Below are 23,497 nucleotides of genomic sequence, written 5' to 3'. Positions count from 1 at the left end.
TCTTTGGGAAAGAAAAGGGATGGTAATAACAAAACAGAATTGATTTTAGTTAATATTTTATGGATATTAGAAATAGCAGTCATTCGTTGCCAATTCTTAGAATACTGAGTATCGACGGTTCCCTAGAGATCCGTCCTACGGAAGCGCAGGTTGAATAATCAGTGACGTTAATACAAAGTCCGGGGCACCCTTCGGCTTGACTTACAGTTTACCTATTTCGGGTTGCAATATCGGGTATTTCCATCTTTTTTTCTCAAAAAAGAAAGAGATATATCTGGAAATTCCTAGATCCGTGCCCCAAGCAAGACAGGAAGAAATATAAACATCCTGTTTTCCTGTCAAACAGCAATAGCTATATTTTATTAGGATTTGTTTTTGTGTTCCATGTTTGTAATGTAATTATAATAGCCGTATTTGTGTTGGAGACCCATGTATGTCGCTCTGTTTTGTATTTCTGTTTATTCCAAATAAGGTGTATTTATCAGTAATTCTGCAATTGTGATCTCAAATGCCCCTGACGAATTCGGTTGGGTTCCCCTAATTTCTCCAATGTGAGCAGGAAAGGGTTTTTTTATCAGGAACGTTCTAGGTTGTAGGTCGTCCCCAATTGATGAGTAAGACATAAGAAAATGTCCCCTGATGTAGGTCATTACAAGCACACAACCTCAAACACTCTTATCCTTCTTTCCTACTGCCGTGACCGTCTGTATAATATTTTCATCTTCAGTGCATGGAAATCCGAAACACCCCCGAACACTACCCCTCTCCACTCTCCATTTATCATTACATTTCTCGTGTTTCTCTTGCTTTCATTTTCTATCTCATCTGCGACAATGATCAATCCTTCAGTTCATGGCTGCGGTCATCGGCACCCTGAATGATGCAGCTATAACGGCCTCCATGGCATGTAAGAATCATTGGTTTTCATTTTGAAGTCACCAAAACAACTCCAAATGAAACCGCGTATGGTACACTTGGAATAATCATGATAAAATGGCTAGAGATGAATAATTTATTTATTTTCAATTGATTTGCAGACATATTTCTATCTTCTTTATTTTTACCCGCATCTATAAATAAGATGCCACATATCATCAAACTTTTGTCCACTTCAGGGTTCACCGCCGTCAGATATTTCTACATTCATAGTACAAAACAACAGAGTTCCATTCTTTTGATATTTAAGACATAGGGTAATATTTAGCATGGGCATAAATCCCACGCCAATGTGAAAATATGCTTACAGGCCGTTGTATCCATACTTTTAAAGATCGTTAAAGCAGGAAACAAATGAACGAAACATTTGAGATTAGAAAAGCCACTTTGCATATTCAATGTTACATTGAGAGAAATCCAAATTCATTTGCTGGCATTACGTATCATTCTAAGCATCGCTAGGGTATCGTTTGAGAGTGGATTGAGGTGACTGTGTAAAAACCTTGATTGCTCGCTTGAAAGTTCCGATTCGATACCCTGAGCGGCATTAATTCCCTTGAATTGAGAAAAAGAAATATCGATATTGCGGGGGGGGTCGTATACCAAATAAAAAGAATGGTTCAGGCATCATTGATATATATGTCTGAATGTGCTCAAGATAAGAAAACACACATAACAAAAACAAAAACTGTTATGTTTGGAATTCACTATCTAAAAACTCTTTGTCATTTTTGTATCACTTTTTAATACCAGTCCCCATTTTTCATCTCCCCCTTCTCTCTCTCTCCTTCTCTTTTATCTCTATCTTTCCTTCTCTCGCTCTCCCCTTTCTTCCTCCTCTCTAATCCTGTCATTCTTTTTCTCTGTCCATCTTTTTTATTTGTGTGCAACGGAATGAAAGGATCGTGATCAGTTTAATTATGTTGTAGGGTGCCATTCTCCTTGGGGTGGTGCTCACTTCAGTACTAATGACAATCCCACTGCTGCCACCAGCTACGTCCTAAAATGCCTACATTCAGTGAAGATCGGTCGAAATTAAAAAGCAGCCACTAGATCTATTATGGAACAGTCACACAAAACGTAGCCCATCCCAGACTGATCAAAGCTACCACGTTATAGCGAATGGCATTTAATATGTCTGTTTGGAGTCGGTTTCGTTGGTGTGACAAGGGTATCAACCGGAGGCGGGAGCCTTCAGCGAGACATACCTCATCTTGGATGAATTCAATGAAAACAAAAGACGCAAGTGTCTGCTCCTTGATTTAGACCAGTCTTCATTCACACCTCATTCAATCACTTACATCTTGATTTTAAAGGATATTTGACTGCACTGTAAGGCAGAGGCTAATCAAATTTAGTTCATTTGCCAAAATGAATTTCTCTCTTGTCTTCAAGTGGAGGGGCAGCGGCGCATTAACGTCATACGTCCTTTCAATTGTGTGGGTGTGCGAAGACGTGTGAGGGTGTATGGGGGTGTGTTTTATCTGAAAGAAACATATAAATACATATATCATAAGGAGTATGATCTAAAGTAATTATGGAAAAAATAATGGAAAAAAATCACTCTACCCTGACCGGTATATGAAAAGTAATTTAACGAGTTTAATGATATTCAGTGTCATAGAGTGATATGGTACTAAGAAAGGTGATGAATAAATGGATAAATTACTATTAATTTAAAATTGCCTTCCTACAATTAATGATCAAACTATTCTCCATAATAAACAATTTGAAATTATTTTCATACTTCTCTCGAAGCAGAATGTCCCTGCCGTTCTAGAGTGCGAATTTGCTATAATCATATTATATGAATATGGACAGATTGATCGAATTGATATTGCGAAAATTTAATACTCCATCGACCTGTATAAGACTGTGAATAAATTTGATGTACGTTAACCAAAATATGCATTTTAAAGGGAAAAATTGTGATGAGTAGATGTAAAAGATGAACAAAATGTGGGCGAACTTTAATCAATAAATGAGTGCATCATGATTTGACTGAACAATGTACAATGATATAACGCAAACATCATCGTGGTCTATTTGTGTCAATCAAAGCAACGACAACTATTATGAGAAGTGCGACGTTTGAAAATGTTGAATGACATAAGTATGATGAGGACATAGATGTAAATGATGTTTTCGAGTTGCTTTGTTGTTAATATTGAAGTCAACTTGATCAATAGAAGCAATGGCTTTTCAGATGTGCCTCGAAAATGAAAGTGAAATTACAGTCAATTTATTGTTCCACTCGTCTTTTCTCGATATGAATGATGTAAATCATCATGAAAGGAGAACAACCAGTAAGAAAAGTTAACTTGCCCTTGTCTCCATTTACGGAAATTCATTTAATTTGTTTTTTAATGTAGATATGCATATATCAATATATAATTTGAAGGTAAAGTAAAGTTTGTTACTTCTGATATTTCGAGTGCCTTCTTTGGTTACATGGAGCGCAATCCTTTCTTGTTGAATGACCGTCTTTCCCGAAATGCCACCTTATTACAATGATAACCATAGTTACAAACCTACTCTACCTATAGGACCACGTAATTCTTCATAAAAGATGTACGGGTGGCAAAGAGCCTTTAGATGGGTAACATAAATTGTACCTTCTACTTAACAGGTCTCAGGTTTGCACTTCATTATACGATAAAACAGTTCAAGATTGTTCTTTTAGGGTGGCCTGATTCGTTCAAATACTGGGTTTCCACACAGAATGCGACATATTTCGACGTTCCCTTCTTCAAAACGTCTTCCATCAACGAAAGAACTGAATGACTTACCAAGGGGCATCATGTTGAGTTTGTGGGTTATTCACACAACTTTGATATAAATGTTTAATATCACCTATGTGAATGTCGCGACTGTGCTGGCAAGTGAAAGCCCTTATCACCCGTCACCATTTTCGACTTATATTCTTTATCTCCAGAAGGATCACTCCTTCCTTAAAAAGTGGAGTGGAAACTCAGCTCAGCTCAGTAACCTGATACATGTTAGTTTTTGTCTATGTTGTTTCCTTTCCCTACCCTTTTGCCATTTTCAACCTTGTTTTAATTCTGTTTTGTCCCCTATCCAGGCCAACATCGATACAAGAGGCTGATATTATGGGCGCATTAATGCATCTAGGATCCTGGGGAAAGTGCAGTCGGGGAGTTTTGGAGTGGAAATAATGACCCACAAAGATCGCCGATCGACGGGAAACTGCTAAAGGATAAAGAGCGTGGTGTCGAATTCGTCAAAGAAATCGGTTAAGCTCAAAAAGAGGTTTGATCGCTGCTCCGAGGTGAGGAATTATCGGTCTGTCAAGATGACGTATGCTCCTGACAACGAGACAACTGATATGTCGGTGACCCTTACACAACAATACCCACGAGAGCAAGCTGATTGGTACTTCAAAGAGCCACCTTGGTTGCAGGTTCTCATCATAGTCACCTACGCGACTGTTAGCATCCTGGGAGTTGGCGGGAACGCAGTGGTGTGTTACATCGTGCTTGGACATGCACGCATGCGCACTGTGACGAACTACTTCATTGTCAACCTGGCAATGGCGGACATCCTAATGGCTGTCATGTGCGTCAACCTGACTCTTTACGCCACTCTCTACATGACATGGCCATTTGGGGTGGTCATGTGTAAGATCACATATTTCGTTCAGAGTCTATCGGTATCCGTGAGCATCTTTACTTTAATCGCGATAAGCCTTGATCGATACGTCGCCATCATGTACCCATTACGCCCTCGCATGACGGCCAAGCAGACGATATTGATCGCGATCTGCATTTGGATATTTGCGGGTGCGTACGCCATGCCTATGCTCATCTTCGCCCGTGTGGCGACGGACGAATCCGCCTCATTCTGTACGGACTCTGCTTGGAGATTTACCAAGCATTATTCCTGGATTGGCCTCGTTCTTCAGTATCTTTTACCACTGAGTGTGTTGGCGATCGTCTACATTCGACTGGCAAAGAAGATCTGGGGACGGAGAACTCCGGTGAAGTTCAGGCAAACAGAGATAAGAAGCTGAGTGAATCGAAAACCAAGGTTAATACCATTTCATTTCCTTTACAAATGTCCCTAACGTTTATACAGAAATACACAAATAAAGACACACACACAGGTTGAGACTCTCAAGCACTTACACACACGTATAGTATACACAAATTGAAATAGTAATCGGTATAACCATTAGGCGATCAAAAAAAGCCACACTTTTGATTGCCATAATCATGATAACAATGATATGAATTGAAAACCTCTGAGTGATTTTCTCAAAGTGTATTACTCCTTTCCCTTATAAACACACTCATCCTTACACTGCACGTAGGTCATTACATGTAACCCATCTACGTCATTGCAGATACGGTTTATGTCAAGCATGTCGGTTTGCGGTCCGTATTCTTCGGATAAATCGATACTCGGTTATTTGTCACGTTTCTGAGAAGGAGTCTTGCCATGTGAACAATAAAAAAAAATGGGTTTGAAGATATTTCTTGTCATTCGTTTTTGTACTGCAAGACCAAGTCAGTTGTAGTTGTTCAGTAACTAGAAAGAGACATCTTGAAAGTTGAATTATTATATTTTGAGATGATGGAAATTGGCCATACATGTATATCGAAATATCTCCCGAATTATGCAACAGATAATAAATTTTCAATATTTCAAGATTTATCAATTTCATTTGATAAGAACATACAAATGTACATAAATACAATAATCAAAGACGAAAATACAATATATACAAATGCAAAAAGGCATCGATTTTACCGTGACAAGAAATCAAATGGAGTTTGGTAACTGGATTTGTTTAAGACTTGAACTTGTCAAAACTATATCCCGTACTGAAATTAAACATGTTAATTTTTTTGCCAAATACATTTTGTAGATAAAGCCAAAGAAGGCCAATTAACCCTTTTCTTCTCCTCAGCCAAAGTTGACTTATTAATAACTCCCATTTCACTTTACCTTCAAAATAATTCTGGTGATAAAGTCAGGGTTTATTTCAGCAAAGAGTGTCTCGATTAACCTCCTTTTCTTGTTTTCTTTCAGTTGGTCAAGATGTTTGCAACTGTTGTTCTCATCTTCGCCCTTTGTTATCTACCAATCCACACCCTGAATCTCATCCAAGATATTCACTCTTCAATTCTCTACTTTCCATACATCAAACTTATCTATCTTGGCGGACACCTCATCTCCATGTCAAACTGTTTCGTCAACCCGTTTATTTACTGTTGGATGAACAGGAAATTTCGAAATGGATTCAAGGCAGCTTTTCGCTGCCTCCCCTGCATTACCTACGATCCCGAATGGGCTACGTGCAAAACTCAGGAGAGGAGGGGAACATCGCACACTCAGTTGGATTCCATGTCGATGAGTTCGAGGGGTGATCGAAACATGTCGATGAGTTCAAGGGGTGATCGTAAATGGGCGCCAGAGATATACCAACGGAATGGCTCGACGAGAAACCATCGTAGACTATCCGATTTGATTGCAGCTGCCGAGAGATCACAAAATCACTCGAACATTTAGATTCTTCTGCGCTAAATTTTCATTTCATTGCGTTTTTAATCTCGTAGCCTATTGAGAAAAATATATACATTTTATACATATTATATTCTATGAAACAGTCATTAACAGTCATTATGTTATTTTGTAAGTAACACGTTCAGAATATCGAATTTTTTAAATTGTGATGTTAAAAATGTTCTACCACGGAACTACTACTGAAGTTCCGCTTTCACCCTGGGTACAACGGTTAACTGCTATACCCCCCTATCAGGTCAGAACTTTTTCCCCTTCTTTAACCTATCATCACACTAAACATGTTATCTTTCTATATTTGAGGTACACGGCTCGAACCGCTCTTTCACACAGTAAAACATCGTAATTTGAATGATTCTTCCAGTGAAAAATATGGCTAAATGACGAATATCTAGCGCGTGCGAAACCAAACTAGAACATAATTAGAATCACGAACCTAGTCACAGTCTTGATTACAATCTTGATTAGCAATCATCAATACAACGATGATTTAAGATTCACGTGTGAAAAGGCCCTAAATCCATCGAAACAGCAATTTGTAAGCTGATACTATAATAGAGACGAAATAAGAAAGACTTAATTGTCTTATTTCGGCACTCTCTCCGGATCCAAGATCCGTCGCTGCACCTAGCCATTTAGGTTCGCAGCAGTTGGGGTAGGACAGACCATAATCTAGACTATCATGTTCATGGTGGCTCAGTGGTAGAGCGATCGCCTCATGAACGGGAGGTTGTGAGATCAATCCTCGGTCGAGTCATACCAAAGACTTTTAAAAATGTGACCTTCTGCCTTCTTGCTAGGCGCTCAGCATTTAGATCGGAGAAGAGTAATAATAACACAATTATGTTATGCAGGGCCCGCTGGTAGAGCTGGTAAATAAAACGTTATAATTGTTATTTATTATTAATAATATCATTATTATTTTAATCATATTAACATTGCTGTTATTAAACGTGAACTAATATCATCACCTTCACTGTCACCTTAATTAGTGTTCGTTGTATCATCATCATCATTATCATTGTTGTTTTATTGCTTTTAGTATAAGAATATTTTTGTCATTTTCATTATCATAATCTGTATCTTTGATATGTTTTCTATTAATTTTATTTCAATTATTATCAATATATTTTTTATATCATTGTCATCAGTATTATTTCAATTCTTGTCATTTTGGTAATTTGTACTGTTATGATAATACTTGTTATTTTTGTCGTCTCATTCTCATTCTCTTAAGCGTGTAAATAATATCATCATTGATATATTTTGTACAGCTGATAAGTAAAACTTGAATATTTCTCACAGTGTCGTTGAATTCTAAAGAATTTTTATTTTGTACTTGAGAAAACACCCCAGACTAAGTTTAAAAAGCGGATATTAAGATAGATTGAAGTGGACTCCCGGTCATTTTAAATAATTTAACCTAGCCTTCTGTGAATATTTAGTAATGGGAAAAGTAATATGTGCAAATATAATTATTTGAAAAAACTGCAAGCTCCCTTTTTAACTCGTATCCAGGGATTTTTCCCCCACTTAGCCTTTCCCTTTGACTCTACTGACCGGACAGCGTATTTTGGTTCTATTTTAAATATTGTGAGACTTTTGATGCTTTGATGACAAAATGATCATGTCCGATCTGCGTTATCTGCGCTCGCCCGTTCTTGATCTTATTTCTATCTATTTTGATGCTTCACATCCAATAAGGGCCACCGTTTCACTGTAAAACAAATCATAATTTGATTTGCAGGCAGCGTCTTCAACCAATAATTTCCAATTTACGTGATACCTGGCTATGCCGCCTCGGTTCCAGTATTAGAGGTTTCGAAACCACTACGTAGACACTTTCTGGAACGTAGTGTAACTATTGTCGAAATTCCTTTTTGACAAAGCAGTCTTTGTCGAAAATCGGCGAATCAAGTCAGCAGTGTCGTCCGGGACTCTGACATGTTGTTGTTGTTTGTTGGATATTAATGGCGACCAGTCATATTTGACTATTCCCGCCAACTCGTTAGGCCTACTATTATTTTCTTTCTTTTCTTCGACGGGTACTTTTAAATCGTTCCTCTCCTTCTTTCTTTCTTTTCTAATAATCTGAAAAATAATAATGATAATTATAATTAATATTACTATAAAGACTATCGTATCTTACAGGTTACCGCATGATCCCGTCCCTTCTTATGACATATTTGTAATTTATCGTCAGCTCCGAATATTTAGGACAATCATCTGTCCCGTTTACAACTTTCGACAAAGAACTCCCATGCTTAAATTATGAATTGACTTGAATTTTCAATGCATCTGCTGTGTTCTATATACAGCAAAGGATGGCTTCTGCGTAGTGGAGTGAAAACACGCTTTCCCCAAACAGAGTACTGCATGCTTCTCAAATATTTGGGTATGGCTTAGAATGGATGTTACATTTCCCACCCAAAGCGAAAATTGACTATTGTATACGTAAATATATATAGAAATAATACTAAAATATTGAATTCAACTCTTGAAGATCAAAATGTAACGTATATCGACAATTTCACTGGACACTCCAAATGTCTTTCAATATTTAGTTAAAATATTTGTAATTCCTAAAACGATTTCTACTACTTCTACTACTACCGCTATACCACTATTTTACTACTATACTACTACTACTATTATTATTATTACTACTACTACTTCTACAATACACTACTACTACTATACCACCACCGCCACCATCAGAACCACCACCACTTCTATTACTATTAATACTATTACTACTACTACCACCGCTACTGCTGCTACTACTACGACTACTACTAATGTTACTTATTATGCCACTACTACTTGCTACTTATCATATTGTTATTACTTATTACCATTTCAGCACTGTTCAAAGGCTAAGTAAAAAATACCAAATATTTTCAAATGTTATTTTTTTTAATTAGGAAACGTGTATCGGGATTTTTAAAAATGACATGCCGAATGTTTCATTGGTTAAAGTTTCATCCGAATTTGCTATTGATTTGCAAAGTATTTCAAGTCATTCTTTCCTAAGCATTTAAATGTTGTTTCCTTCTTGCAGTTAAGCCAATGTTGAGTACTTTTAGAGTGTACTGATGATGATAATAGAGGTCTATTTATACTCTGTATCATTAGAGCTCAAATTCTAATACTGGCTTTTCAATGATGGAGTGAAAGGAGACTTGTTTTGTGCTTTATGAGTAGGCTTGATAACATAATCTTCTTAATTGCAGGATTAAAGTGAAGGCTGAAAGACATGAAAAGGCTGAAATACCTTCCTTTCACATCCCCGCCCCCATCTTCAAACCCAAATGCGCAGGTAGCGCTCATTTTACAGTCACACTGGTAACGAATCTAACTCCACATCGACTGACAGACTATCATTGGAAATAACGTAATACATGTTGTCGGTCAGGGCCCCGTCTTACAAGGAACTACCTATATGTAGTTGGTACAAAAAATGTTGAACGGCTGTTTTCAACTCGCCGTACGGCCGCCGTAGAACAAATATGACATGGTATAATACCATGGTCACATTTGTTCTACCGCGGCCGTACGGCGAGTGGTCACATTTGTTCTACCGCGGCCGTACGGCGAGTTGAAAACAGCCGTTTCAACATTTTTTGTACCAACTACATATAGGTAGTTTGAATTGAAATAAAAAAAACGGCTGTTGTTGACTCGCCGTACGGCGCCGTAGATCAAATGTGACCAAGGTATTACGATTGATTCGATCAACCTCAAATGTACGGAAATCCATCAGTGTCATATGTTTTTTTTCTACAGAAAATTTGCACGATGTCCTTTGTAAAGTCCTTTTGAGAAGCACACTGACTTTATGAAGAAAGCAATGAATGTATGAATAAACAGCATCTAGAAATATGTTGAACATACATGCATTCTGATGTTGACGTTGCTGGCTTTCGATGGTTGTGGTTGATCAGACCAAACGCAGCTCTTTGTTAGACAGGGGCTTAAAATCTGATTCTCGGAAGTGACTTTAGAACATAATTCTCTTTCAATTGTAGAACCTTAAATTGCACCATGTCTTTATCTGTGGCGTACTACGTTATAAAGCATATTAAAACGATGATTTAAAACCGGATGAAGTCGATTGCGAGTCATTACTGTCTGTTGCCATGGTACTGATCGTAGTCTTAGCATGACGTCAGAGGCGATCATAAATCTTATGAGCGGGATTTTTTTTTATAAATGTGATAATGTAAATGTATAATTCAATCAACTATTTCGAGCATGTGAATCAGCAAGAGTGAAATGTAGATGTTTTGATAGTTTTTAGCATGTGTTTGTACGTTAGTGTGTGTCACAACCAAAACAAAATCTAGACGTGGACTTTATTAAATCTTATCATTAATATTTCGCCGTAAGGCAGGGACTCAGCTGGATATTCAATAAATAAATTTAATGAATATTGACATAACGTTTCTTTAACGGAATCTTCGTCTACACATTATTTGTGACATATTAGACATGTTGCTTGGGATTTTCTTTTTTTTTCTTTACCATACACGTGAGGGGGTGTATGGGTGTGGGTATGTGCGCGCGTATGGGATGTGTGTTTGAGAGAGTGTGTGTTTTGTGAGGGGGTGTGTTTGTATAAGTGTCTTGGTGGAAGTTGGAGCGTGGGTGTGTATGGGTGCTTATGTGGGTGTATGGGTGTTAGGCATGCAGTGTGCGGGTATGTATGGAGTGCCTGTTAGTGTTTTATGTGAGAAATGTTTGGCGTGTTTGTATATTCCTCTTCTGTTATCTTCATTAGCATGATCAGTGTTCCTCTTCATCTTGTTCTTCTTTTCTTTCCATGCTTATTCTCATGTCCTTGCACATATCTCGTTTCATTCCCAGAATGTGCATTTATCTTCCCTTTTAGAGCTATCCGTTAATGAATTTGAATTCGGAGGAACTAACAAAGGTTAATAATAACAGGTTGCAAACCATTGCAAACAAAATCGATGTCCATGACTCGACTTAACGATCGTGCGATCACATTTTCGCATGTCTTCAACGAGATAACAGGGACGATTTCCCATCGGATTAGGTGCACCATTCCGTCATCGATCTCGGTAACTTCATCTTCCCTCCAATCGACTAACCTTCCAAGAAAGAAACTAAGATAAACTTTGAGGATAAAATCATCGATAAATGCTCCACTTCATCCATCCAAATCGAAGTAATTAGGACATCGAGGAGTTTGTTTTGGTATTTCCATTCTTAGTATGCTTAATGATACCGAATGCAGTCTCAATCGATAATAAATTTGAATAACCTGTTTCCCATTCTTTTAACTCTGGTGATAGGCCTAGAAGCGATTTCAACGAGCGTGTCGATACACTTCAGGACTAATATTCAAAGACATTGATAACACCATCTTTGTCAAATGAAATACTGAACAAAGAAGTCTGCAATCTTTGCATATAAATATTGAATAAGATTTAAAGGGGAAGTTCACCTTGAAGAAAACTTTGTTGTAAAAATCGCCGAAAAAAAATAATAAAAAATATTGGTGAAGGTTTGAGGAAAATCCGTTAAAGAGTAAGAAAGTTATTAGAGTTCAAAGTTTTGGATTTGTGACGTCATAAACGAGCAGCTGCCCCATGTGTTATGTAATATAAAATGCATGAATTTCAAATTTTGTTTTCTATTCATGATTGGGTGTGAAATGATTTGTCTATTGATATACAAAAGGTACATAGAAAACCATTTTCAATTTTCTGAGAAAATGGCATTTCATTGACTTTTTACCATTTACTATATAGGAATGCTGCTCGCATATGACGTCACAAATCAAATAATTGAAATTCTAATAACTTTTTAATTATTTGATGAATTTTTCTCAAACCATCGGCAATATTTTTTATCATTTTTTCTGCTATTTTTACAATAAACTTTTTGTCAGGGTGAACTTTCCCTTTAAAGCTATTACACGCCTTAAGAAAAAAAAACGCAGAAAAGAATGTAAAAAAACTTTTATGTATAGCGATTATAATTTTTGTTTCCTTAAATAAAAAGTCATAAATATAAAAAATAAATAAGAATGTCAAATAATTCATGTGTATTGATTACTTTTTTTGTTCCCTGAAATAAAAAGTCATAAATATAAAAAATAAATAAGAATGTAAAATAATTCATGTGTATTGATTACTATTTTTGTTCCCTGAAATAAAAAGTCACAAATATACAAAACAGATAAGAATGTGAAATGATTTTGTGTATAATGATTATTGTAGTAGGCGCACAGGCCACTGTTCATGAAAGTGAATGTTCTCGTTAATATTTGAATTAACCTTTAGAGGTCTAAAGAAAAAGGTTTTGTGATTCCATCTGCTGCAATGAGTAGGTCCTTGTTACCCAGGTAATAAGAATCAGATCGGTCATTAGGGTTTCTCTTCGCCGACGGTTAGGGGTCAAGTGACTCTAATGAGAGGGTACTTTCGAAGTGAACGAGGCGGGCCCCCAAATTTGATACATCAGGGGCCCGTTTGCACAAGGAATTGGGTTCAATGGCATCTCAAATTATCAAGCGCAAATCACTAATACGTGTCTTTCATTGGTTGAAAGTCAAGTTGTGTTTGATTTTTGGTGCCGTGTTTGATTGTTACTTTCTGTGAAATCGGTCCCAGCCCAGATTCAATGCAAGAACGCGAATATTAATTGACCGGGTGACCTGAATAATCATGAGAAGAGGGACACGGGTTTCTTGCTCATAAGTTTCGTTTCTTCACATCTATTTGAAAGTAGAGAAGATGAGATGGGCGGGAATAACATGGAGCACATTTTGGTTAATAGCCGTAGGGTTCTACCCATCTGCTCAATACAGGAACCCTGGCACGATAATCACTAATGTCAAATTTCATCCTTTTGAACGAGGTGGCACTGGAAATGTATCCCTCATGATTTACAAACGACACAGCAAGACGTTTTTATGGGGAATACTTGGAATATTGAACACATTATTTACATGTTCAGTTTCTTTAACGAGGGGTTATATTCAACGTTTTGTTCCATCTTTATTACTCAAGTCCGTTCAAGTGCTTTCTTGTTTTTTTAACGACAGTCGTTTCGTCAAAGAAAACCACTCTCGCTGAGATTTCCTTTCTAATTTATAGCCCGAAAGGGTCGAGCAAAAAAAGGTTTCCTGTTTGAATTAAGATATTAAGCATACAGAGTGAACTATGTGTACATGTGATACACACTGTCAAAATGCTCAAATTTAACAGTCAAAGCGAAGTTAATTTCACATTATTTTCCACACTTTGTAGAAACTGTGTAGAAACTGTTAACACACTTTGGGACACTGTAAAAGCATTGATTTCAAGTCCGGTGTTGGCCCTGGTGTTGGTGTTGAAATTTGGATTGATCAAGATCACATTATTGACATCTCAACAACTAGTGAGTGACTTTTCTGGACCATCTTCATTTTATGTTTGATGTTATAATCGTGTAAAACTTGATCTTACACCAACAGGTCAACACCGAACTTGAAATCACCCATTGTGTAGACACCGTGAACACACTGTGGGGCACTGTGAAAATACTGTGGGACACTGTAAACACACTATTAGACACTGTGTTATTTTCAGCAGGGTGACTGTGTGAGTGTGTGCGCGCGCGTATGGGTGTGTGTGTGTTTGTGCGTAGGCCTATAAGGTTGCATAGTTGTATAATACTTCCATCATGTCCATTGGGACATGTATTAATCAATGGATGAAATTTGATAGCTAAGCAAGTAGATGTTGTATATTTTAAACAGCTTAATCCCCCCCTCAAAAAGAAATAATAATAAGTATTATCATTATTATTCTTATTATATTTATTTTATTATTATCATTATTATTATTATTTTAATTTTATTATTATTATCATCATTACAAGAATAATAGTAATAAATGATAATTACGAATACATGATAAAAGAATATACAAAATGGAAAAGAAAAGTAAAAACTTTAAACCAAACCTTTTGTTCTTTGGTTGTTGATATCCTAGATTTACAAATACATCTCTCTATGAAAATATAGCAATGGGCAAAAATAAAATTCTACATTACCTCATCTCCCAAAATGTCAACGGAGTTATGAAAATTGATGCCATCAAGACCCCTTCCAAAACAACGTTTTCTGTTATTTTTTATTATTATTTATTTTCATTTTGTCTCAAAGCCACATGGATGCCAGAAGGCGGACCAATATAACTTAGCTGATACTTTTTTTTTACCATTTACCCCAGAGCTGATACAAAGCAAATATAAATTGCTATCCTAAGACAGTGCTTACACGATGAACCTTTATAATCCAATCACTCTGAGGGCTTCCATATCTCCAGGATGTCACCTTACTATCAAGTGTGTCAAATGGATCAGATGTTATTACAGGACACAGTTACACCAACGGTACCAATTGTTAATCGACCGATGGAATGAAATTGAAAAATAACGCGATAGCACTTGACGGTCTGGAGTCGGTTTCTCCTGTGTCACTGCGGTATTATGCCACAAACCGATACTAGACCGATCAATGTTATTGTGGCATTTCCAGTCACATACTACCATCGATCGGTTCAAAGTCGGTTATTGTAAGTTTAACGACGACAATAATGATAGTCACGCCGGTGAAACCGACCCTCACCGGCATAAATTATTGCGCAATTACAAACAATAGCGTACCTACGGGGGGCGCAGTCTGTCCCCCCTGACGAGTCAAACCCATGTAAATGACATACCTGCCCCCCCCCTGTCGAGCTTGAAGACCTATTTTGCCCCAGCCCCCCTGACGAGCTTGAATACCTATTGTAAGTATCAGGGGCCGCGGAGCGGTTTTCAACGTGGGGAGGGGGGGGCCTGGCCATGCCAAAAATCACAATCATATGGTAATTTTAACGTTTTTGTACACGTTTTTGGAAAAAAAAGTGAAGGGCTGAATACCCCCCCCCCCCCTCCCACCCCCGCCACTTCCGCGGCCCCTGAGTATCTTCATTAGATATTGTAAAAGCAACGCTAGCATTTCATCTAATAAAACTGATGTACTGTATAACAGTGATGCATGAATGGCTGCTCGTCTGTCTCCTGCCGTAATGTTGTTTGTTGTTTTTTTAAAGGCATGCAACCCAAGTAGCTGTTATAGTGCTGAAAGGCACAATCCCAGAAAAATATTGAAAGAAATCCTGCCTAGCGAGTGTTGTCCGAGATCGATAAATTCTTAGAAACATACTACTTTAAAAGTTAGTGAGTGGCAGAGAATGCAATTTACGTGTGTATTTACACAGATAGAGGGGGGTGAGAGAGGGGCAGACAGACTGCAGAGAAGAAAAGAAATGATGGGAAACAGATAATGGGACCTAGAGATGTTTCACAAAGATTGAAGTATGACTTAGAGTCAAGTTGCGTGTGGTATAAAAGGCGTTACCGCATTGGTCAGATCTTGCGAAGAGGACGCGCACTAACGCGTATTGATCAATAAGATTGCGCGTTTCATATCATTTACGCGTCGACATTTAAGCGCGACTCTAAGTCATACTTAAATTTTAGTGAAACGACCCCCCCTGCACATAGAGGTGGATAAAATAAGCACTCTATGGACGTGTTATTGCTTCGCAAATAGGAAGGGGGAATAGAATTTTGATAGTTTTTAATTATTTTCTAGATTCATGGCCTGGCGAATAGATTTTAGACTCTTCATCCAAATCAAGGTAAAATATAAACAATAAACTAGAAAATGACGAAAGAGAGGAAAAATAACAATTTATTTATCACAAAATAAAATATAACCTGATTTCAGAAACATCAATTGGTATATAGCCTACCATTGTTCTCTTAAATCATTTATTTCACAATATAAATATCTATATATAATTTCATGTCGGAGGTTGTCAATGTTTTTGTTCTGATATGCGTATATTTTGTGTACATTAAACTGCTTTGAGATAAGTATGAGAACGTTTGGTGTGGAATGTAATCTAACGATTTACTATCACTATTTCTCTTTTTGCCAACATATTGCAAACTGGCAGTAGCAGGTATCTAAACAAGACAATATCTCTAATCAGCTCGGTTTTTTTTCAATCAAATCCTTTTCAAGAATTTACCCCCCCCCCCCATCTATATATTATAGTTTCAGATCTACCGTAGATTGACGACATGCTAATATTCAAATTTTCACCAACAGATGGCGTTTTCTATTTAAGGATTATATTCACCATTGAGTCGCACTCCATTTCAAGATAGTACTCACTCCGATCCTTCAAGCGACAGTCTAGCCATGGTCTTAGTACCACGATTGTTCTCTATGGATCAATTGACCTCTGAAGGTCACTCGTAGGCCCGCACCATGCAAGTGTAGAACGTTACGCAACCGTCTCCGTCTGATCCAATTCAGCTAGTATTGAGTAGTGTGAAGGGGTCAACGCGTGAATACGCGAACCTGTGCAACACTCGTATAAGGGCTTTTTAAACCTGGGCCCCGTCTTACAAAAAGTTACGATTGATCCAATCAACCTCAACTATGGAAAGCCAGCAACATCAACATATAAAATATATGTTTCTTAAAAATATTAATGCTTTCACTGTTTTTTTTTACAATTTGCAAAGTTCTTGTAGAAAAAAAGATGACACTGATGGATTTCCATTTCTAGGACGGCGCCCTGAAGTCTAATGGCGCAGTCGTCTACATTTTAGAAATCTGCTATAAGGCGCTAACATAGTAAAACGGCTGTTTTAGACTGACCGTGCGGACAGCGTAGGTGAAATGCTTCATGTAAAGGAATTTTAATTGTTGATATTTTGTAAATGTTAGTAAAATACAATTCTTGATACCGAGAATGGAAGCTAGATATCGAGAAAATTATTAATAGTGAAAAGCCTGGTATTGTTATTGAAATAGTTGAAAATTGTCAGCATAATATATCACGCATGCGCACTCTCATTATTTCATAATAGCAAGGAAGAAAGACTTGTCAAAGGTCAAATCCACCTCAGAAAATTGTTGATTTGAATCAATGGAGAAAAATAAAAAAGTGTAATGCTGAATATTTCATCAAAATCTAATGTAAAATAATAAAGTTATAACATCTTAAAGTTTCGCTAATAAAAAAAAATTAAAGCCCCTTTCACTCTTTGTGGTGCGATTGCTTACAACCGTTGCGATTGTGTACATCACATATTGCGTCCAACTGATCGTAAACGATCGCACGAGCATTTGTGAAAGTCCCTGTATGCATGGCTTAGATGGTACTCACTCAGATCCTTGAAGCGACAGTTTCGCTACGGTCGCAGCACCAAGATTGCTCTCTATGGATCGAAATTACATCTGAAGGTCATTCGTAGGCCAAAAACCCCATGTAAATGAGGAATGTTGTACGACCGTCTCCGTTACGATCCAATTCAGCTATTGAGAAGTGTGAAAGCATTCATCAAATTGCCCAAAGTGACTGTTACAACCAACGTTTTAGCCATCATATACCGACGTACATATGACAAGCCGTTTTCTTAATAATTTTTCATGATATCAAGAACTGCAATTTTTAACAACTTAAATTATATTTCATGTAAAGAATTATAATCATTGATGTTTTGTAATGTTAACAAAATTGAATTCTTGATATGAACATGGAGCTATAGCTCTATTATATAAAGAATGGAATGCTGGATATGAAGAAAAGGGATTAAGGGTGGTATTAATTGTTGTTGAACTAGTTGAAAATTGCCAGCATATATATCACGCGCGCGCACTCTCACTATTTCATCATAGCAAGGAAGAAAAATGACGAAATTCTTTGTTTAATCGTGGATCCCACTAGTTCTAGTAGGATCCATGGTTTAATCCAGTAAAGTTAGTAATCTCCTTTAGAGTGATTTTGGCATCTTCCTTTTTATATACCTGTATATAACAATACATGATAGTCAACAATTCGTTGATTTTATTCTGAATGTTCTGGGACAAATCCTGCCATACGAATTATAAAATACAACCAACCTACCGCCACATTCTCCGTCTCTTTCTCTCTCTCTCTCTCTCTCTCTCTCCTCACCCCCCCCCCCTCGCTAGCTCCTTCACTCTTCCCTTTTGCCACACATTTCATTCCTTTTCGTCTCTACTAAAGAAATCTACATTATAAACGATACAGTAACCATGGTGACGCAATTTGGCATTTCTGTTACCCGCCTTTCATCCCGCTTCTTTTAACAAGAAATTCATAATATAATTAATATTTCTTTTAAATCGAATCTGTGAAATTCAATGTCACACCTCGGAAGGGTATATTATGAAGTGCATTTTCATTAACTAAAAAGGTGCTACGAACATGGTTCGGTAGCTGTAATTTCCACTTTGCAATATCGAGAACAATGGTATTTTTTGCCTTCGAAGTTGTTGGTGAAAAGACTCATAACTAATATCTTACATTACTATTCAGTTTTGATGAATTTCGTCATCGTTTCAATAACATGACGTAGATAAACGGAGGAAGGAAACAAATAGCAAGCAAACAACACCGAATCATTCAAATATATTTTGAAAATTACAAATGTCTTTATCATTTCAATTTTCAGTTTTCTTTCTTCCATGGATCCTACTCCATGTTTCTTTTGAGTGTATGGGTTAGACAAGGTTAGATCCCATTTTGTGTATTGGGGGGGGGGGGTTCAAGGCAGTTATGTAACCTGTAGTAGCAGCATGTGCGATGTCAGGATTTTATTATCACCATTATTATTATTGTTATTATTATAATAATTATTATTGTCATCATTACCATTAGTAGTAGTAGTAGTAGTAGTAGTAGAAGTAGAAGTAGAAGTAGTAGTAGTAGTAGTAGTAGTAGTAGTAGTAGTAGTAGTAGTAGTAGTAATAGTAGTAGTAGTAGTAATAGTAGTAGTAGTAGTAGTAGTAGTAGTAGTAGTAGTAGTAGTAGTAGTAGTAGTAGTAGTATTAGTAGTAATAGTAGTAGTAGTAGTAGTAGTAGTAGTAGTAGTAGTAGTAGTAGTAGTAGTAATAGTAGTAGAAGACGTGGTAGTGGTAGTAGTAGTAGTAGTATTCGTAGTAGTGGTAGTGGTGGTGGTAGTAGTAGTAGTAGTAGTAGTAGTAGTAGTAGTAGTAGTAGTAGTAGTAGTAGTAGTAGCAGTAGTAGTAGTTTTAGGATTAGGATTACAAATTTCATTCTGTACTTGATGTATTCTTTTTGTTTGTAAGCGCTTTGGGACAAAATGGGAAAAACGCAGTACATAGATACTACTACTACTACTACTACTACCACCACTGGACTGGAAAACAAATGTCTTTAATCCTTTTTTAAATGATGAAAAAGATGGTGATTGTCTGAGCGTGAAGCTACTATACTAGCTCCATGGTCTGAGTAAATGAGGTAACTTATTCCAATATTTGGAAGCATGCAGTTACAGTGAAAGTCCTATCCCCAGCCAGTTTCCGCGTAATTTTATACGTTAGCAGAAGTGGGTCGCTGGCGGCGAGTACATACCTGCGAGGGGTGTACAAGGTCAAACAATCATTTAGATATTGAGGTGCCGGTTTATTAACAGATTTAAAAACTAACAAGAGTAACTTGAAAACTATTCGAAGCCTAACAGACAGCTAATGTAACAGGTATGTTGGACAGTACATAACTGAGACAGTATTAGAGAACTAATCGCATTGCTACAGGCTGATTGAGTGATATATCTTCTTATTCGAGACATATTAAAGTTATAAAAGTTATAAAAGTTGCTGTAGTGCATATTTGAGAAGCACGACCGACCATCGACATTTCTCTATCGAATATCGCACTAAGATTTTTGCTAGTGACTGAAGGGCTTATAAAATTATATATCGCCAACTTTTAGCCTCAGATCTGGCAGATTACGTAAAGTGTGGGTAGAGGCTGGTACGAAGAATTCTACTTTTGTGCCATTCAATTTTAATAATAGAGGGCCAAATTCTACAAGAGATGTTTTTTTACTACGAATACTACTACTACTACTACTACTACAACTATTACTAAACCTAAGCCCTAGAATAGCATGTCTATGTATATATTAAAAAATATGTTCCAAGATATTCTTAAAACAAAGAAATTATTGGTAAAAAAATAAGCAAAATAAGCATGGCATCCTTGCCAGATATCGGGTCTTTTTTCAGCAATAATTGTCCCACATGTGCTTATCTGTGTATAGGTGATCTTTAATGTGACTGTCATTAATCAGTTTAGATTCACAGTTCAGTTTAAGTAACTGTGCCAGGTGGGTGTTTCATAAAGCTGTTCGTAAGTTAAGAGCGACTTTAAGAACTTCCGATCCCTTATTGTGGTAAATGGTATGCACCAAAATGTTCATTGACAATGGTTTAGCGCGCAAGAAAGGTTCACCAGTCGTCCTTAAAGTCGCTTCTTAACTTACGAACAGCTTTATGAAACGGCCCCCTGGTCTAGATAATATGGTGACAATCAACCTAAGTTATACAGACATTCTGATGATTTCAGTCTTTACTGCAACTCATTAATTTATCTTTTAAAGATCAAGTCCACTTTTAGGGTCATATTTGGGTCTTCAAAATGTATTATTTTAGTATATATCTTATCACAGGGGCAGTTCTTGCAATTGATGTTTTTAATAGAGCATTCTTATCAATAGATCGACTGTATTCTTCTAAATTGTAAGATAATGGTCTTTTATATAAAATGTAGTAAGATTGTATATTTCTTTTAATAAATCATTGTCATTTAGATTAATGGAGAGTTAAACGATATTTACTAGACCTGCATTATAAACTAAATTATTCGTTAATCCCTGATATATAAAGTATTCACTGTCTCATTTCATATTCCTTTAATCCTACGTCATAATGATCAAATTAGATATGTATCCGTATTTCGTGACTATCAGGGGAAATAAAATACTACATGATTAGAATTTTAGTTGTGAGTTGCAGGAGGAATCGTTGTTTCCCAGTGTGTCGTCAAGATTGTTTTTACATCAAAATAAAACCAATATAACACGCTCAGAGAAAGAGAAAAATATCGAGTGATTTTATTACTTGAATAACATAAATCATGACATGATGCAAATCTAACTTATCATATTATATTGTACATACATAAAAAGATATTTAGCACAAAATGTAAAACAAAAGGAATATACGCATTTTCGTGTCTAATATATCAACAAGTACAGCATGGAAAAATAATATCAACACGATTTGAGCTCGCACTTCGCTCGCATAAATCATTTCATTATAAATTGATATACTATAATCAAAAGTGGAACATGTCATACCATGTCTGCAAGCAACTTCTCAATAAATACTGATAAAGAGAAAAGGAAATATGGATTTCAAATGTCAAAAAGTGAAGAACTCTTGATTTCCAATGCACGATAATGCTGTTGGCAAGCCTTTTTTTTACATCAAAAACTAAATATTTTTAGATAGATTTTTCTTGGTACATATTTGGTTACTGACAAGGATGAAAAAAATTAAATAAGCACTGATTATAATCAGGACTCTCAATTTGTTAGATGTCCATCAAATAGTTATCTACTGGATTTTATTCCATGGACTTCGCAAATGATTATCTGTTTTAATTTCTTTCAGGGATCTTTTCAATATAGTTTCCTTTTCGTAAATGGTTAATGTGAACGACTACAATTTTAGGTACAAAACTTACGATCAAATATTTTTTTCTGCCTATATAATAATAACACTAATAATAATGATAACAATAGAAAAGACAATATAATAATAAGATATTGAAAATTCGACTAGGATGAACGTTTCGAAACGTTGTTATAAAATGTGAGATATTACTACAGATCAATAAATACTTTAATATAGAATATCACATTACTTACATTACTTACAAATTATTTAAAAAATGAAAAAAACAAATGAAAATATGAATAATTTTACCACACACACATGCAACTGCAAATCCCATGGAACTACAATGGATATTGTTCATTATAAGTGGTTAACAATAGAAAAGGTAAGTCTTGAGTTTTCTCTTAAAAGTGTCGTCGTTGGGTGCATAGGCCTACTGAAGGTTAGCAAGGGCGTTCCGTATGATAGGGGTGCAGCAACATGAGAGTCCCGATAGCCATGGGGATCGAGATCCAGGTGCAAGCTGGATACTACAGTTTAGATGAAGATCTGAGATTGAGTGTTGCCTTTTGATCGAGATCAGGGCCACGTCTTACAAAGAATTGCGATTGATCCGATCAATCACAACTTTGGAAAGCCAGCAACGTCAACATCTAAAATGCACGTTCATTCAAAATATTTCCTACATTGTTTTCTTGAAACTTGTGTATGCTTCCCTTTGTTTATAAAGGACACATTTCCTGTAGAAAAATATGTGACATTGATGGATTCCATACAGTTAAGGACAGGTTGATCGGATCAATTGTAACTCTTTGTAAGACGGGGCCTAGTTGAAGGAGCATGGTGAAGGAGTACAATGCGAGAGAGGAGTAAGATCTTGAATTGGATCCATCGAGGGATGTGTTCAAATCGGGCCAGGTGGAAAGCAGGTAAGTTGAAGAGTTACCTGGTGGGTGTTACATAAAGCTGTTCGTAAAGTTACGCACAACTTTACGCACGACTGTAACATGTTCTTAGGTCATATCAATTACATAGGGATGTCACACCAGGCATAAAGTCATTCGTATCTTACGACCAGCTTTATGAAACCCCCACCTGGTACAATAGTCCAAATGGAATGTGACCAGGATCGTAGTCTTTCTTGGAAAGAAGATGGTGACTTTTTAAAAATGAAACTCGATTGTAAAAAAGAGTCAGTGAGTCTCGGCTGTGAGGAAAAGAGTTTTTTTGCCTTCACCAGGAATGCATTCTTGCATTGATCGTGACTCAACCTTTCTTAAAATGGAGTTGTTTTCACAACTGCAATGAGCGAAAGATTTTCAGCCCCTTAAAAACTTATTCCCAATCTTCTATTCTTCCTCCTTCTCTTTTTCAAGTTAGAATAACTAACCGTCATTTTAAGTACCCCCGTAAACTGATTTA

The 23,497-nt window shown here is 36.6% G+C and overlaps 1 pseudogene; it reads left to right on the top strand.

Moving 5' to 3' along the window:
* The first annotated feature begins 875 nt into the window (after positions 1 to 875).
* Positions 876 to 7,537, top strand: LOC121431572 (annotated as a pseudogene).
* The last annotated feature ends 15,960 nt before the right edge of the window (positions 7,538 to 23,497 follow it).

Source organism: Lytechinus variegatus, chromosome 18 (genome assembly GCF_018143015.1).
Source record: "Lytechinus variegatus isolate NC3 chromosome 18, Lvar_3.0, whole genome shotgun sequence".
Classification (NCBI taxonomy): Eukaryota; Metazoa; Echinodermata; class Echinoidea; order Temnopleuroida; family Toxopneustidae; genus Lytechinus; species Lytechinus variegatus.
This window is presented reverse-complemented; position numbering and strand designations above follow the sequence as displayed.